The following is a 19,133-nucleotide window of genomic DNA, read 5'->3' on the forward strand; positions in this document are numbered from 1 at the left end:
CCAAAGGTGACAGTGCACTCTCTGGACTCACTGCACTGCATCTCCAGTGTTGTTAGTGCACTCACTGGACTCACTGCACTGCATCACCAGAGGTGCCAGTGCACTCTCTGGACTCACTGCACTGCATCCCCAGTGGCGCTAGTGCACTCTCTGGACTCACAGCAGTGCATCCCCAGTGGTGCCAGTGCACTCCCTGGACTCACTGCACTGCTACAGCCGCGGCAGCCGCTCCAGCCGCGGTAGCCCTCCAGCCGTGGCAGCCGCTCCACTCGGTAGCGGCTGGAGCGGCTGCCGCGGCTGGAGCGGCTGGAGCGGCTGCCGCGGCTGGAGCGGCTGCCGCGGATGGAGAGGCTGGAGCGTCTACCGCGGCTGGAGGGGCTACCGCGGGGTTGACTCGGCTGGAGCGGATGCCGAGGCTGGAGCGGCACTCTCTGGACTCACTGAAATGCATTCTCAGTGGTGCCAGTACACTCTCTGGACTCACTGCTCTGCATCCCCAGTGGTGCCAGTACACTCTCTGGACTCACTGCTCTGCATCCCCAGTCCTGCCAGTGCACTCTCTTGACTCACTGCACTGCATCCCCAGTGGTGCCAGTACACTCACTGGACTGAGTGAAGTGCATCCCCAATGGTGTCAGTGCACTCTCTGGACTCACAGCAGTGCATCCCCAGTGGTGCCAGTGCACTCCCTGGACTCAATGCACTGCTACAGCCGCGGCAGCCGCTCCAGCCGCGGTAGCCCTCCAGCCGTGGCAGCCGCTCCACTCGGTAGCGGCTGGAGCGGCTGCCGCGGCTGGAGCGGCTGGAGCGGCTGCCGCGGCTGGAGCGGCTGCCGCGGATGGAGAGGCTGGCGCGGCTGGAGGGGCTGGAGCGGCTGCCGCGGCTGGAGCGGCTGGAGCGGCTGCCGCGGCTGGAGCGTCTACCGCGGCTGGAGGGGTTACCGCGGGGTTGACTCGGCTGGAGCGGATGCCGAGGCTGGAGCGGCACTCTCTGGACTCACTGAAATGCATTCTCAGTGGTGCCAGTACACTCTCTGGACTCACTGCTCTGCATCCCCAGTGGTGCTAGTGCACTCTGGACTCACTGCAGTGCATCCCCAGTGGTGCCATTGCACTCTCTGGACTCACTGCACCGCATTCCCACTGGTGTCAGTGCACTCTGTGGACTCACTGCACTGCATCCCCAGTGGTGCCAAAGAACTCTCTGGACTCCAGGCACCGCATCCGCAGTGGTGTCAGTGCACTCTCTGGACTCCCGGCACCGTATCCCCAGTGGTGCCAGTGCATTCTCTGGACTCACGGCACTGCATCCCCAGTGGTGCCAGTGCACTCTCTGGACTCACGGCACTGCATCCGCAGTGGTGCCAGTGCACTCTCTGGACTCACTGCACTGCATCCCCAATGGTGCCAGTGCACTCTCTTTACTCACTGCACTGCATCCCCAAGGTGCCAGTGCACTCTCTGGACTCACTGCACTCCTCCAGCCGCTTAAGCCTCTCCAGCCGCACCAGCCGCGGCATCCGCTCCAGCCTCGGCATCCGCTCCAGCCGCGTTAACCGCTCCAGCCGAGGTAGCTCCTCCAGCCGCGCCAGCCGCTCCAGCCGCGGCAGCCGCTCCAGCCGCTCCAGCCGCGGCATTCGCTCCAGCCGCTCCAGCCGCGGCAGCCGCTCCAACCGCGGCAGGCGCTCCAGCCGCGGCAGCCGCTCCAGCCGCTACCGAGTGGAGCGGCTGCCACGGCTGGAGGGCTACCGCGGCTGGAGCGGCTGCCGCGGCTGGAGCAGTGCAGTGAGTCCAGGGAGTGCAAAGGCACCACTGGGGATGCAGTGCAGTGAGTCCAGAGAGTGCACTGGCACCACTGGGGATGCCCTGCAGTGAGCCCAGAGAGTGCACTGGCACCACTGGGGATGCAGTGCAGTGAGTCCAGTGAGTGCACTGGCACCACTGGGGATGCACTGCAGTGAGTCCAGAGAGTGCACTGGCACCACTGGGGATGCAGTGCAGTGAGTCCAGAGAGTGCACTGGCACCACTGGGGATGCCCTGCAGTGAGTCCAGAGAGTGCACTGGCACCACTGGGGATGCACTACAGTGAGTCCAGGGATAGCACTGGCACCACTGGGGATGCAGTGCAGTGAGTCCAGAGAGTGCACTGGCTCCACTGAGAATGCACTTCAGTGAGTCCAGAGAGTGCACTGGCACCACTGGGGATGCAGTGCAGTGAGTCAAGAGAGTGCACTGGCAGGACTGGGGATGCAGTGCAGTGAGTCCAGAGAGTGCACTGGCACCACTGGGGATGCAGTGCAGTGAGTCCAGAGAGCGCACTGGCACCACTGGGGATGCACTGCAGTGAGTCCAGAGAGTGCTCTGGCACCACTGGGGATGCAGTGCAGTGAGTCCAGAGAGTGCACTGGCAGCACTGGGGATGCAGTGCAGTGAGTCCAGAGAGTGCACTGGCACCAGAGGTAATGCACTGCAGTGAGTCCAGAGAGGGCACTGGCACCACTGGGGATGCACTGCAGTGAGTCCACAGAGTGCACTGGCACCACTGGGGATGCAGAGCAGTGAGTCCAGAGAGTGCACTGGCACCACTGGGGATGCACTGCAGTGAGTCCAGAGAGTGCACTGGCACCACTGGGGCTTCAGTGCAGTGAGTCCAGAGAGTGCACTCGCACCACTGGGGATGCAGTGCAGTGAGTCCAGAGAGTGCACTGGGACCACAGAAAATGCACTTCAGTGTGTCCAGAGAGTGTACTGGCACCACTGGGGATGCACTGCAGTGAGTCCAGAGAGTGCACTAGCGCCACTGGGGATGCACTGCAGTGAGTCCAGAGAGTGCACTGGCACCACTGGGGCTTCAGTGCAGTGAGTCCAGAGAGTGCACTGGCACCACTGGGGATGCACTGCAGTGAGTCCACAGAGTGCACGGGCTCCATTGGGGATGCAGTGCAGTGAGTCCAGAGATCGCACTGGCACCACTGGGGATGCAGTGCAGTGAGTCCAGAGAGTGCACTGGCACCACTGGGAATGCAGTGCAGTGAGTCCAGAGAGTGCACTGGCTCCACTGGGGATGCTGTGCAGTGAGTCCAGAGAGTGCAGTGGCACCACTGGTGATGCACTGCAGTTACTCCAGAGAGTGCACTGGCACCACTGGGGATGCGGTGCGGTGAGTCCAGAGAGTGCACTGGCACCACTGGGGATGCACTGCAGTGAGTCCAGAGAGTGCACTGGCACCACTGAGAATGCCCTTCAGTGAGTCCAGAGAGTATACTGGCACCACTGGGGATGCACTTCAGTGAGTCCAGAGAGTGCACTGGCACCACTGGGGATGCAGTGCAGTGAGTCCAGAGAGTGCACTTGCACCACTGAGAATGCACTTCAGTGAGTCCAGAGAGTGCACTGGCACCACTGGGGATGCAGTGCAGTGACTCTAGAGAGTTCACTGGCACCACTGGGGATGCGGTGCAGTGAGTCCAGAGAGTGCACTGGCTCCACTGGGGGTGCAGTGCGGTGAGTCCAGAGAGTGCACTGGCACCACTGGGGATGCAGTACAGTGAGTCCAGAGAGTGCACTGGCACCACTGGGGATGCAGTGCTGTGAGTCCAGAGAGTGCACTGGCACCACTGGGGATGCACTGCAGTGAGTCCAGAGAGTGCACTGGCACCACCGGGAATGCACTGCAGTGAGTCCAGAGAGTGCACTGGCACCACTGGGGATGCACAGCAGTGAGTCCAGAGAGTGCACTGGCACCACTGGGGATGCACTGCAGTCAGTCCAGAGTGCACTAGCACCACTGGGGATGCACTGCAGTGAGTCCAGAGAGTGCACTGGCACCACTGGGGATGCACTTCAGTGAGTCCAGAGAGTGCACTGGCACCACTGGGGATGCAGTGACGCGAGTCCAGAGAGTGCACTGGCTCCACAGGGGATGCAGTGACGCGAGTCCAGAGAGTGCACTGGCACCACTGGGGATGCAGTGCAGTGAGTCCAGAGAGTGCACTGGCACAACTGGGGATGCAGCGCAGTGACTCTAGAGAGTGCACTGGCACCACTGGGGATGCAGTGCAGTGAGCCCAGAGAGTGCACTGGCACCACTGGGGATGCAGTGCAGTGAGTCCAGTGAGTGCACTGGCACCACTGGGGATGCACTGCAGTGAGTCCAGAGAGTGCACTGGCACCACAGAGAATGCACTTCAGTGAGTCCAGAGAGTGCACTGGCACCACTGGGGATGCACTGCAGTGAGTCCAGAGAGTGCACTGGCACCACTGGGGATGCACTACAGTGAGTCCAGGGATAGCACTGGCACCACTGGGGAAGCAGTGCAGTGAGTCCAGAGAGTGCACTGGCACCACTGGGGATGCACTGCAGTGAGTCCAGAGAGTGCACTGGCAGCACTGGGGATGCACTAAAGTGAGTCCAGAGATTGCACTGGCACAACTGGGGATGTAGTGCAGTGACTCGAGAGAGTGCACTGGAACCACTGGGGATGCACTGCAGTGAGTCCAGAGAGTGCACTGGCACCACTGGGGATGCACTGCAGTGAGTCCAGAGAGTGCACTGGCACCACTGGGGATGCAGTGCAGTGAGTCCAGAGAGTGCACTGGCACCAGAGGGAATGCACTGCAGTGAGTCCAGTGAGTGCACTGGCACCACTGTGGATGCACTGCAGTGAGTCCAGAGAGTGCACTGGCACCACTGGGGATGCAGTGCAGTGAGTCCAGAGAGTGCACTGGCACCACTGGGGATGCAGTGCAGTGAGTCCAGAGAGTGCACTGGAACCACTGGGGATGCAGTGCAGTGAGTCCAGAGAGTGCACTGGCACCACTGGGGATGCACTGCAGTGAGTCCAGAGAGTGCACTGGCACCAGAGGGAATGCACTGCAGTGAGTCCAGTGAGTGCACTGGCACCACTGTGGATGCACTGCAGTGATTCCAGAGAGTGCACTGGCACCACTGGGGATGCAGTGCAGTGAGTCCAGAGAGTGCACTGGCACCACTGGGGATGCACTGCAGTGAGTCCAGAGAGTGCACTGGCACCACTGATGATGCAGTGCAGTGAGTCCAGAGAGTGCACTGTCACCACTGGGGATGCAGTACAGTGAGTCCACAGAGTGCACTGGTTCCAGTGGGGATGCAGTACCGTGAGTCCAGAGAGTGCAGTGGCACTACTGGGCATGCAGTGCAGTGAGTCCAGAGAGTGCACTGGCACCACTGGGGATGCACTTCAGTGACTCCAGAGAGTGCACTGGCACCACTGGGGATGCAGTGCAGTGAGTCCAAAGACTTCACTGGCAAAACTGGAGATGCAGTGCAGTGAGTCCAGAGATTGCACTGGCACCACCGGGGCTGCAGTGCAGTCCAGAGAGTGCACTGGCACCACTGGGGATGCACTGCAGTGAGTCCAGAGAGTGCACTGGCACCACTGGTGATGCACTGCAGTGAGTCCAGAGAGTGCACTGGCACCACTGGGGATGCACTGCAGTGAGTCCGGAGAGTGCACTGGCACAACTGGGGATGCACTGCAGTGAGTCCGGAGAGTGCACTGGCACCACTGGGGATGCACTGCAGTGAGTCCAGAGAGTGCACTGGCACCACTGGGGATGCAGTGCAGTGAGTCCAGAGAGTGCACTGGCACCAGTGGGGATGCGGTGCAGTGAGTCCAGAGAGTGCACTGGCACCACTGGGGATGCAGTGCAGTGAGTCCAGAGAGTGCACTGGCACCACTGGGGATGCAGTGCAGTGAGTCCAGAGAGTGCACTGGCAGCACTGGGGTTGCAGTGCAGTGAGTCCAGAGAGTGCACTGGCACCACTGGGGATGCACTGCAGTCACTCCAGAGAGTGCACTGGCACCACTGATGATGTAGTACAGTGAGTCCAGTGAGCGCACTGGCACCACTGGGGATGTAGTGCAGTGACTCGAGAGAGTGCACTGGCACCACTGGGGATGCAGTGCAGTGAGTCCAGAGAGTGCACTGGCACCACTGGGATGCACTGCAGTGAGTCCAGAGAGTGCACTGGCACCACTGGGGATGCAGTGCAGTGAGTCCAGAGAGTGCATTGGCACCACTGGGGATGCAGTGCAGTGAGTCCAGAGAGTGCACTGGCACCACTGGGGATGCACTGCTGTGAGTCCAGAGAGTGCACTGGCAGCAGTGGGGATGCACTGCAGTGAGTCCAGAGAGTGCACTGGCACCACTGGGGATGCACTGCAGTGAGTCCAGAGAGTGCAGTGGCACCACTGGGGATGCAGTGCAGTGAGTCCAGAGAGTGCACTGGCACCACTGGGGATGCAGTGCAGTGAGTCCAGAGAGTGCACTGGCAGCACTGGGGATGCAGTGCAGTGAGTCCAGAGAGTGCACTGGCACCATTGGGGATGCACTGCAGTGAGTCCAGAGAGCGCACTGGCACCACTGGGGATGCACTGCATTGAGTCCACAGAGTGCACTGGAACCACTGAGAATGCACTTCTGTGAGTCCAGAGAGTGCACTGGCACCACTGGGGATGCACTGCAGTGAGTCCAGAGAGTGCACTAGCACCACTGGGGAATGCAGTGCAGTGAGTCCAGTGAGTACACTGGCACCACTGGGGATGCAGTGCAGTGAGTCAAGAGAGTGCACTGGCACCACTGGGGATGCACTGCAGTGAGCCCAGAGAGTGTACTGGCACCACTGGGGATGCGGTGCCGGGAGTCCAAAGAGTGCTTTGGCACCACTGGGGATGCACTGCAGTTACTCCAGAGAGTGCACTGGCAACACTGGGGATGCAGTACAGTGAGTCCAGAGAGTGCACGGGCTCCACTGGGGATGCAGTGCAGTGAGTCCAGAGAGTGCACTGGCACCACTGGGGATGCAGTGCAGTGAGTCCAGAGAGTGCACTGACACCACTGGGGATGCAGTGCAGTGAGTCCACAGAGTGCACTGGCACCACTGGGGATGCAGTGCAGTGAGTCCAGAGAGTGCACTGGCACCACTGGGGATGCAGTGTAGTGAGTGCAGAGAGTGCACTGTGAACACTGGGGATGCAGTGCAGTGAGTCCAGAGAGTGCACTGGCACCACTGGGGATGCAGTGCATTGAGTCCAGAGTGTGCACTGGCACCACTGGGGATGCACTGCAGTGAGTCCAGAGAGTGCACTGGCACCACTGGGGATGCAGTACAGTGAGTCCGCTAAGTGCACTGGTACCAGTGGGGATGCAGTACAGTGAGTCCAGAGAGTGCAGTGGCACCACTGGGGATGCACTGCAGTGAGTCCAGAGAGTGCACTGGCACCACTGGGGATGCAGTGCAGTGAGTCCAGAGAGTGCACTGGCACCACTGGACATGCAGTGCAGTGAGTCCAGAGAGTGCACTGGCACCACTGGGGATGCACTTCAGTGACTCCAGAGAGTTCACTGGCACCACTGGGGATGCAGTGCAGTGAGTCCAAAGACTTTACTGGCAAAACTGGAGATGCAGTGCAGTGAGTCCAGAGAGTGCACTGGCACCACTGGGGATGCAGTGCAGTGAGTCCAGAGATTGCACTGGCACCACTGGGGATGCAGTGCAGTGAGTCCAGAGAGTGCACTGGCACCACTGGGGATGCACTGCAGTGAGTCCAGAGAGTGCACTGGCACCACTGGTGATGCAGTACAGTGAGTCCAGAGAGTGCACTGGCACCACTGGGGATGCACTGCAGTGAGTCCAGAGAGTGCACTGGCAGCACTGGGGATGCACTAAAGTGAGTCCAGAGATTGCACTGGCACCACTGGGGATGCAGTGCACTGAGTCCAGAGAGTGCACTGGCACCACTGGGGATGCAGTGCATTGAGTCCAGAGAGTGCACTGGCACAACTGGGGATGCACTTCAGTGAGTCCAGAGAGTGCACTGACACCACTGGGGATGCAGTGCAGTGAGTCCAGAGAGTGCACTGGCACCACTGGGGATGCAGTGCAGTGAGTCCAGAGAGTGCTCTGGCACCCCTGGGGATGCACTGCAGTGAGTCCAGAGAGTACACTGGCACCACTGGGGATGCAGTGCAGTGAGTCCAGAGAGTTCACTGGCACCACTGGGGATGCAGTCCCGTGAGTCCAGTGAGTGCACTGGCACCACTGGGGATGCAGTGCAGTGACTGCAGAGAGTACACGGGCACCAGCGGGGATTCACTGCAGTGAGTCCAGAGAGTGCACTGGCACCACCTGTGATGCAGTGCAGTGAGTCCAGTGAGTGCACTGGCACCACTGGGGATGCAGTGCTGTGACTCCAGAGAGCGCACTGGCACCACTGGGGATGCAGTGCAGTCAGTCCAGTGAGTGCACTGGCACCACTGTGGGTGCAGTACAGTGAGTCCAGAGAGTGCACTGACACCACTGGGGATGCACTGCAGTGAGTCCAGACAGTGCACTGGCACCACTGGGGATGCAGTGCAGTGAGTCCGGAGACTGCACTGGCACCACTGGGAATGCAGTGCAGTGAGACCAGAGAGTGCACTGGCACCACTGGGGATGCAGTGCAGTGAGTCCAGAGAGTGCACTGGCACCACTGGGGATGCACTGCAGTTAGTCCACAGAGTGCACTGTCACCACTGAGGATGCAGTACAGTGAGTCCACATAGTGCACTGGCACCAGTGGGGATGCAGTACAGTCAGTCCAGAGAGTGCACTGGCACCACTGGACATGCAGTGCAGTGAGTCCAGAGAGTGCACTACCACCACTGGGGATGCACTTGAGTGACTCCACAGAGTGCACTGGCAACACTGGGGATGCAGTGCAGTGAGTCCAAAGACTTCACTGGCACCACTGTGGATGCAGTGCAGTGAGTCAAGAGAGTGCACTGGCACCACTGGGGATGCAGTGAAGTGAGTGCAGAGAGTGCACTGGCACCACTGGGGATGCAATGCAGTGAGTCCAGAGAGTGCACTGGAACCACTGGGGATGCACTACAGTGAGTCCAGAGAGTGCACTGGCACCACTGGGGATGCAGTGCAGTGAGTCCAGAGAGTGCACTGGCACCACTGGGGATGCAGTGCAGTGAGTCCAGTGAGTGTACTGGCACCACTGGGGATGCACTTCAGTGAGCCCAGAGAGTGCACTGGCACCACTGAGAATGCACTTCAGTGAGTCCAGTGAGTGCACTGGCACCACTGGGGATGCACTGCAGTGAGTCCAGAGAGTGCATTGGCACCACTGGGGATGCAGTGCAGTGAATCCTGTGAGTACACTGGCACCACTGGGGATGCAGTGCAGTGAGTCCAGAGAGTGCACTGGCACCACTGGAGATGCAGTACAGTGAGTCCAGTGAATGCACTGGAACCACTGGGGATGCAGTGCAGTGAGTCCAGAGAGTGCACTGGCACCACTGGTGATGCAGTACAGTGAGTCCAGTGAGTGCACTTGTACCACTGGGCCTGCAGTGCAGTGAGTCCAGAGAGTGCACTGGCACCACTGGGGATGCAGTGAAGTGAGTCCAGAGAGTGCACTGGCACCACTGGGGATGCAGTGCTGTGACTCCGGAGAGCGCACTGGCACCACTGGGGATGCAGTGCAGTGAGTCCAGTGAGTGCACTGGCACCACTGGGGATGCAGTGCAGTGAGTGCAGAGAGTGCAATGGCACCAATGGGGATGCACTTCAGTGAGTCCAGAGAGTGCACTGGCACCAATGGGGCTGCAGTGCAGTGAGTCCAGAGAGTGCACTGGCACCACTGGGGATGCAGTGCTGTGACTCCAGAGAGCGCACTGGCACCACTGGGGATGCAGTGCAGTGAGTCCAGAGAGTGCACTGGCACCACTGGGGATGCAGTGCAGTGAGTCCAGAGAGTGCACTGGCACCACTGGGGATGCACTGCAGTGAGTCCAGAGAGTGCACTGGCACCACTGGGGCTGCAGTGCAGTGAGTCCAGAGAGTGCACTGGCACCACTGGGGATGCACTGCAGTGAGTCCAGAGATTGCACTGGCACCACTGGGGATGCAGTGCAGTGAGTCCAGAGAGTGCACTGGCACCACTGGGGATGCACTACAGTGAGTCCAGTGAGTGCACTGGCACCACTGGGGATGCAGTGCAGTGAGTGCAGAGAGTGCAATGGCACCAATGGGGATGCACTTCAGTGAGTCCAGAGAGTGCACTGGCACCAATGGGGCTGCAGTGCAGTGAGTCCAGAGAGTGCACTGGCACCACTGGGGATGCAGTGCTGTGACTCCAGAGAGCGCACTGGCACCACTGGGGATGCAGTGCAGTGAGTCCAGAGAGTGCACTGGCACCACTGGGGATGCAGTGCAGTGAGTCCAGAGAGTGCACTGGCACCACTGGGGATGCACTGCAGTGAGTCCAGAGAGTGCACTGGCACCACTGGGGCTGCAGTGCAGTGAGTCCAGAGAGTGCACTGGCACCACTGGGGATGCACTGCAGTGAGTCCAGAGATTGCACTGGCACCACTGGGGATGCAGTGCAGTGAGTCCAGAGAGTGCACTGGCACCACTGGGGATGCACTACAGTGAGTCCACAGAGTGCACTGGCACCACTGGGGATGCTCTGCAGTGAGTCCAGAGATTGCACTTGCACCACTGGGGATGCAGTGCAGTGAGTGCAGAGAGTGCACTGGCACCACTGGGGATGCACTTCAGTGAGTTCAGAGAGTGCACTTGCACCACTGGGGATGGGTTTCAAGCCAACTGCATTAACCGCTCATGCTTCTTTCTTATGAGACGTTAGTAAACCAATTACATAGCCTTGTCAAGACTAAATCACAGGTAAAAATCCTGTACATCTCATGTGGCCAACCACTCCCTACTAGGATTCCAAGAACCAGGAGGTTCGGTGAAAATAGGGCTAGTGCTATTAGAGGGGTGATTATTAGGGTAAGCCCTAAGCTGTCTTTAATGGAGAAGTATGGGTGGAATGGGATTTTGTCGCAGTCTGATACGATTCCTAGTGGGTTATTTGAGCCTGATTCGTGTAGGAAGGTTAGGTGGACTAGGGTGATTCCTGCAATTAGGAAGGGCAGTAGGAAGTGGATGGCGAAGAATCGGGTTAAGGTTGGATTGTCTACTGAGAATCCTCCTCAGGCTCATTCTACTAGAGTTTGCCCAATGTACGGGATGGCTGAGAATAGGTTGGTGATTACGGTGGCCCCTCAGAATGACATTTGTCCTCATGGTAGGACATACCCTACGAAGGCAGTTGCTATTAGGGTGAGTAGGAGGATTACTCCTGTGTTTCAGGTTTCTTTGTATAGGTAGGAGCCGTAGTAGAGGCCTCGTCCGATGTGTAAGTAGATGCAGATAAAGAAGAGCGAAGCACCGTTGGCGTGGAGGTTGCGGATGAGCCATCCGTACTGGACGTCTCGGCATGTGTGAGCTACTGAGGAGAAGGCGAGTGAAGTGTCTGCGGTGTAGTGTATGGCTAGTAGCAGGCCTGTTAGGATTTGTGTGGCTAAGCAGATGGCTAGAAGGGAGCCGAAGTTTCATCAGGCAGAGATGTTGGAGGGGGCGGGTAGGTCGATTAGGGAGCTGTTGATTATTTTTAGTAGGGGATGGGATTTGCGGATGTTAGGGGCCATTAGTGAGTCTGTGTGTTATTAGGATTATTACCAGGATGGAGAGGGCGAAGGATCCTAGGTAGGCCTTAATTAGCCCTGTGTGTATTGAGGTTGCGGCTTTGCTTGCGGCTACTTGTAGTTCAGCAAGGCCCTCTGGCCCTATTTTTTTGAGTCAGGAGAGGTCGATCAAGTGTAGGGCAATGTTTTGTCCCTTTTCTAGTAGGTTTTTGGAGAAGAATCGGTGTACTAGGGGGTTGAAGTACCCTAATGCAGAGGAGAAGTTTATGAGGGGGTTTGGTTTGGGGTGAGTGAGGGTGTGTGTTATGTTCGATAGTTCTAGGGCTAGGATGATTCCTAGGATTGTTATGAGGATGGCAGCGGTTTTGGTGATAAGGGGTATGGTTATTGGGGGGGTTTTGGTTGGTGTGATGAAAGAGGTAATGATTATTCCTGCTGTAATGCTGCCTAGGGCGAGTCGGGTTAGGGGGGCGGTGATTAGTGGGTTGTTTTCGTTTATTGATACTATTGGGGGGATTCGGGTTTGTCCAGCTTGGACTAGGATGGTTATGCGGATGCTGTAGGTTGCGGTGAATGCTGTGGCTATAAGGGTTAGGAGTAGGGCTCAAGTATTTAGGTATGATGTGTTTAAGCTTTCGATGATGAGGTCTTTTGAGTAGAATCCGGCTAGGAATGGGGTTCCTATCAGCGCCAGGTTTCCGATGGTTAGGCAGGAAGTAGTGACTGGGAGTATTTTCTGTAGGCCTCCTATCTTTCGGATATCTTGTTCTCCGTTTAGGTTGTGGATGATAGACCCTGAGCATAGGAATAGTATGGCTTTAAAGAAGGCATGGGTTGAGATGTGTAGGAAGGCTAGTTGTGGGAGGTTTAGTCCGATAGTGACTATTATTAGTCCTAGTTGGCTGGATGTTGAGAAAGCAATGATTTTTTTGATGTCATTTTGGGTTAGGGCGCATGTGGCAGCGAATAGGGTTGATAGAGCACCTAGGCATAGGCAGGCAGTTAGGGCTGTCTGGTTGGTGGCTAGCAGGGGGTGCATGCGGATGAGCAGGAAGATTCCGGCTACTACTATGGTACTGGAGTGCAGTAGGGCTGATACTGGGGTGGGGCCTTCTATTGCTGCGGGCAGTCATGGGTGGAGTCCAAATTGGGCGGATTTTCCTGCGGCTGCGAGGATTAATCCTATGAGGGGGAGGATTGGGGTTTGGTGGGGGTGTACGGCTTGTTGGATCTCTCAGGTGTTGAATGTTGAAGCTAGTCATGCTATGCTCAGGATCAGTCCGATGTCTCCGATTCGGTTGTAGATTACGGCTTGTAGGGCGGCGGTGTTGGCATCTGCTCGGCCTTGTCATCAGCCGATGAGAAGGAAGGACATGATTCGTACTCCTTCCCAGCCTACGAATAGGAGGAATATGTTGTTTGCGGTTGTTAGGAGGAGTATGGCGACTAGGAATGTCAGTAGGTAGGTGAAAAATTTTGTTACGTATGGCTCTGAGGCCATGTATCATATGGCGAATTGTAGGATTGATCATGTTACAAATAGGGCGATTGGAAGAAATGTTATTGAGTATTGGTCTATTTTTAGGCTCAGGGGGATTTTAAAGTTTATAATGAATTTTCACTCCCAGTGGCAGGTGACAGATTCTACTCCCGAGTAGATGAATGCGGTTGTAGGGGCTAGGCTAATTAGGAATGCGGTTTTAACAGCGCGGGTGGTGGCTTGTGGGGTGTTTTTAAAGTTTTTAAATAGAAATGGCAGGATGATTGGGGTTAGGAGGATTGTCAGCGTGAGTAGTGTGAGGGAGTTGATTAGTAGTGTGGGGTTCACTCCTTTTACTTGGATTTGCACCAAGATGGGTGGTTCCTAAGACCAGTGGATTGCTGTTATCCTTTAAAAGTAAGGGGGCTGAGGTTTTAGGCTCAGATGTAAGAGTTAGCAGCTCTTGTTGGTTAAACCCTCCCCTCGGCAGGTAAGAAGGTTTGAACTTCTATTCTTAGAATCACAGTCTAATGTTTGGTTTAAACTATACTTGCATGAGGGGATTCCGGAGATCAGTTCGGGTTTGAGGATTAGGAGGAATATTGGGATAATGTGGAGTGTTATGAGCAGGTGTTCTCGCGTGGTTGAGTTTTGCATAGATGTGATGTGGGAGGGGATTGAGCCTCGTTGGGTCATTAGTAGTATGAATAAGGTGTAGGAGGCGGTTAGTAGGGTTGCGATTCCTGTTAGGATGATCGTGAAGGCAGATCAGTTGAATAAGGTGATTATAATGGTTAGCTCTGCTATGAGGTTTGTTGTTGGGGGTAAGGCTATGTTTGTTAGATTGGCCAGCAATCATCAGGTAGCTATGAGTGGTAGGAGAGGTTGTAGGCCTCGTGTGAGTAGTAGAATTCGGCTGTGCGTACGTTCATAGTTTGTGTTGGCTAGGCAGAATAGTATGGAGGAAGTTAGTCCATGGGAAATTATTAGGATCATTGCCCCTGAGAATGATCAGTGGGTTTGGATTATTCCTGCGGCGATAACTAGGCCTATGTGGCTAACGGATGAATAAGCGATTAGTGATTTTAGGTCTGTCTGTCGTAGGCAGATTGAGCTAGTCATTAGGGCGCCTCATAGGGCCAGGGTTAGGAAGGGGTAGTGCAGGAGGTTGGACAGTGGGCCCATAAATAGAGTGACTCGTATAATTCCGTATCCTCCTAGCTTTAGTAGTAGGGCGGCGAGGAGTATTGAGCCTGCGATGGGTGCTTCTACGTGGGCTTTTGGCAGTCAGAGGTGTAGGCCGTATAGTGGGGCTTTTACTATGAATGCTATGAGCAGTGCTAGACCTGATAGTATTCCTGTCCATGAGGTGGATAGGGTTGGGTGGGTTAGTTGTAGGGTTGGCAGGTGCAGGGTGCCAATTTTCACGTATAGGTGTATGATTGTGATTAGCAGGGGTAGAGAGCTTACTGGCGTGTAGAATAGCAGGTAGATGCCAGCGCTTAGGCGTTCTGGTTGGTTCCCCCATCGGGTGATTAAGATTAGGGTGGGAATGAGGGTTGCTTCAAATGAGATGTAAAATAGTGCTAGTTCTGTGGTGGAAAAGGCTAGTAGGATGAATGGCTGGACTGCGACTAAGGTTGAGATAAAGATTCGTTTGCGTTGTAGGGGTTCTTGTTGCAGGTGGTTTTGGCTTGCTATGATTATGAGTGGGAGTAGTCAGCAGGATAGTACTAGGAGGGGGGATGAGATTTGGTCAATTCCTGTTCAGTTGGATAAAAATTTGTAGGGGTAGTAGGTTGGGATTAATCACTGTAGGCTTAGGGCAGCGATTAGGAGGCTGTATAAGGTGGTGTTAGTCCATAGAAATTTTGGTGGAGACAGCAGGGCTGTTGGAAGAAGTATGATTGTGGGTAGGATGATTTTTAGCATTGCAGGAGGTTTAGGTTGTGTAGATGGTCGGAGCCATGTGTGCGGGTGGAGGCTACTAGGATGGCCAGGCCTGTGCCCGCCTCACACGCTGAGAAGGTTAGCATGAGAATTGGTACCATGGTGAATGAGGAGACTTGGTTTACGATGGATCATATTGATAGGCCTACGAATATCGATAATATTATGCTTTCAAGGCATAGTAGGGCGGATACTAGGTGGGTTCGGTGGAAGGCTAGTCCTAGTCCGCTGAAAATGAAGGCTGAGTAGAAGCTTAAATGTAGGGGCGACATAAGAAAGTTACAGGGTTGGCTGTAATCTGCTGGGTCGAAACCAGCTATCTTTTTGGTTAGACTAACTTTCTGTTATTCTGCTCATTCTAGGCCCCCTTGAATTCACTCGTAGGCCAGTCCGAGTGTTAGGAGAAGGAGGATCGCTACAGTTCAGGTGAGGGTCATTAGGGGGGATTGGAGTTGGACGGCTCATGGCAGGGGGAGTAGGAGGGCGATTTCTAGGTCGAATAGGACGAACAGGATGGCTACTGAGGAAGAATCGGACTGAGAATGGTAATCGAGCAGATCCAAGTGGGTCGAATCCACATTCGTACGGTGAGAGTTTCTCTGAGTCGGGGTTTATTTGGGCGAGTCAGAAGTTTAATGCGGTTAGGGCGGCGCTTAGGATTGATGATAGGGCGAATATGAACATGAGTGCGTTCATTGCTCTCCTCTGGGTTTATACCAGATTCTAGAGATTGGAAGTCAATTGTAATTAATATACTAGAAGAGCAAGATCCTCATCAGTAGATGGTTATGTAGAGGAATAGTCAGATGACGTCTACGAAGTGTCAGTATCAGGCTGCTGCCTCGAATCCGAAGTGGTGGTCTGATGTAAAGTGGAACTTGATCAGTCGGAAGAGGCAGACGGTCAGGAAGGAGGATCCGATGATTACGTGGAGTCCGTGGAATCCAGTGGCAACGAAGAAGGTAGATCCGTAGACGCTATCGGCGATTGAGAATGGGGCTTCGTGGTATTCTATTGCTTGTAGGGCTGTGAAGTAGAATCCCAGGAGGATCGTTAGGGTTAGGGCGTGGATGGCGTGTTTTCGGTTTCCTTCTGTGATGCTGTGATGGGCTCACGTTACGGTAACGCCTGAGGCTAGTAGGATGGCTGTGTTTAGTAGGGGGACTTCTATCGGGTTGAGTGGTTTAATTCCTGTTGGGGGTCATTGGCCTCCTAGTTCTGGGGTTGGGGCCAGGCTCGAGTGGAAGAACGCTCAGAAGAACCCTAAGAAGAAGAATGCTTCGGATGTGATGAAAAGGATTATGCCGTATCGTAGGCCTTTTTGGACTGTGGGAGTGTGATGGCCTTGGAAGGTGCTTTCTCGTACAATGTCTCGTCATCATTGGAGTATTACTAGGAGTATTGAGATGAGGCCTAGGGTTAGTAGTATGGATGAGTTGTAGTGGAATCACATGATTAATCCTGAGGTTGTGAGTAGGGCGGCGGCTGCCCCGAAGATTGGTCAAGGGCTTGGGTCAACTATGTGGTATGAGTGTGCTTGGTGTGCCATTAGATGTTTTCTTGTAAGTATAGGCTTAGAAGGAGCACGAAGACGTAGGCCTGGATTATGGCTACTGCTACTTCTAGGATGGTTAGGAGTAGTAGGATGATTATTGTTAGGATGGATACTGCAGGAAGGGTGGGTATTAATGCAATGGAGGCTGTAGAGATGAGTTGGATGAGTAAGTGTCCTGCTGTAAGGTTGGCTGTAAGGCGGACTCCGAGGGCTAGGGGGCGGATTAGTAGGCTGGTTGTTTCGATCAGGAATAGTGCGGGGATTAGGGGTGTAGGGGTACCTTCGGGTAATAGGTGGGCTAAAGAGGCTGATGGTTGGTTTCGTAGGCCTGTTAGTAGTGTGGCGAGCCATAGTGGGAAGGCTAGGGCTATGTTCATAGATAGTTGGGTGGTTGGGGTGAATGTATATGGAAGGAGGCCTAGAAGGTTGATTGTAAGAAGTATGATTATTAGGGATGTAAATATTATGGCTCATTTGTGGCCATTTTTGTTGAGTGGGACTATTAGTTGTTTTGTGATTAGGTGAAGGAGTCATGTTTGGATAGTAGAAAGGCGGTTGTTGATTCATCGGTTGTTTGGGGACGGGAATAGTAGGGCTGGGAAGAGTAGGGATAGTAGGATTAAGGGGATGCCGAATAGATTGGGGCTGGAAAATTGGTCAAAGAAGCTTAGGTTCATGGTCAGGATCATGGTGTGGGTTTGGTAGTGAGGGAGGTCTTATTTGATGGGGGGTTGGTTGTGGTGAAGGCTAGTAGTTTTGGTTGGATGAGGAGTGCTAGGGTTAATCAGGTTATAATTATGATTGAAAATCATGGTGCGGGGTTAAGCTGTGGCATATCATTAAGGAGGGGGAAGTCCCTCTTTGGCTAGCTTAAAAGGCTAGTGCTGTTGCATAGCTTCTTAATGATTAGGATGATGATAGAAGGGACGATCAGGCCTCGAAATGTGGGAGTGGGGTTGATTCTACTACAATGGGTATGTAGCTGTGATTAGCCCCGCAAATTTCTGAGCATTGTCCGTAAAAAATCCCAGGCCGGGTGGTAATGAATGAAGTTTGGTTTAGTCGGCCTGGGATTGCGTCTGTTTTAACTCCGAGCGTTGGGACTGCTCAGGAGTGGAGTACGTCTCCTGCAGTAATGATCACGCGGATGGGGGATTCTATTGGGATAACTACGCGGTGGTCAACTTCTAGCAGTCGGAAGTGGCCGTTGGGTAAGTCTGGGGTGGGCACTATGTAGGAGTCGAATGATAGGTCTTTGAAGTCTGTGTATTCGTAGCTTCAGTATCATTGGTGGCCGATGGCTTTTAGGGTGAGGTCTGGTTCATCGATTTTGTCCATTATGTAGAGGATTTGTAGGGATGGGAGGGCGAGGAGTACCAGGACGATAGCAGGTAGGATTGTCCAGATCAGCTCTACTTCTTGGGCGTCTACAGCATTGGACGAGAGTTTTTCTGTTAGTATGTGGGCTAAAAGGTAGAGAACTAGGCTGCAGATAGCTAGGGCAACGATTAGGGCGTGGTCGTGGAATTCAACGAGTTCTTCTATGATGGGTGATGAGGCGTCTTGGAATCCTAGTTGGGAGTGGTTGGCCACATGAGATGTACAGGATTTTTACCTGTGATTTAGTCTTGACAAGGCTATGTAATTGGTTTACTAACGTCTCATAAGAAAGAAGCATGAGCGGTTAATGCAGTTGGCTTGAAACCAGCATGTGAGGGTTCGATTCCTTCCTTTCTTGTACTTGGACGAAGGCCGGTTCCTCGAAAGTATGGTATGGGGGAGGGCAGCCGTGGATTCATTCAACGTTTGTGGTAGTTAGTTCTGGTTGTAGGACTTTTCGTTTGGCCGGAAAGGCTTCTCAGATGATGAATATTAGTATGATTACGGCTACTATTGAGATTAGGGAGCCGATGGAGGAAATGGTGTTTCATAGTGTGTAGGCGTCGGGATAGTCCGAGTATCGTCGGGGTATTCCTGCTAGGCCTAGGAAGTGCTGGGGGAAGAACGTTAGGTTTACTCCTGTAAATATTACCCCGAAGTGGGCTTTTGCTCATGTTTGGTGTAGGGTAAACCCAGTGAGTAGTGGGAATCAGTGAGTAAATCCTGCTAGAGGCCATCCTAGCCTGTTAATGGGGGGAGGCCTGCTAGGGATAAAAGTACTAGTATTAGGGTGGCGTTTAGCACTGGGGTTTTTGTTCATGAGGTTGTGATCATGGATAGGTTAAGGGCTTTGATTTTGTTAAGGGCTAGGAATACGGCTGATGTTATGATTGTGTATAGGTAGAAGGTAAGTAAGGCCAATTTGGGGCTGTAAACTAGGATGATGGCGATTCAGCCTAAGTGGGAGATGGACGAGAAGGCTAGGATTTTGCGTGTTTGTGTTTGGTTCAGTCCTATTCAGCCTCCTAGTGCTGTTGAGGCTAGGGCCATGGCGGTGAGTAGAGCTGGGTCGAGGGATTTGGATGTTAGTAGGAGCAGGGTTAGTGGGGGGAATTTTATGAGGGTCGAGAGTAGCAGGGCTGTTATTAGTGGCGATCCTTGTAGTACTTCTGGGAATCAGAAGTGAAATGGCACTAGGCCCAGTTTAATAGCGATTGCTGCTGTCAGTAGTAGACAGGAGGT

The 19,133-nt window shown here is 54.5% G+C and overlaps 1 long non-coding RNA gene across 1 annotated transcript in view; it reads right to left on the minus strand.

The window, feature by feature from the left end:
- Positions 1 to 18,627, minus strand: part of LOC308199703 — a 51,615-nt gene extending 32,988 nt beyond the window's left edge. The window contains exon 1 of the long non-coding RNA XR_013954879.1: positions 14,435 to 18,627. This is a non-coding gene — a long non-coding RNA (uncharacterized lncRNA). The remainder of the gene's footprint in view (positions 1 to 14,434) is intronic.
- Between the last annotated feature and the right edge of the window lie 506 nt (positions 18,628 to 19,133).

Source organism: Anser brachyrhynchus, assembly GCF_964034855.1.
Source record: "Anser brachyrhynchus genome assembly, chromosome: 9".
Classification (NCBI taxonomy): domain Eukaryota; kingdom Metazoa; phylum Chordata; class Aves; order Anseriformes; family Anatidae; genus Anser; species Anser brachyrhynchus.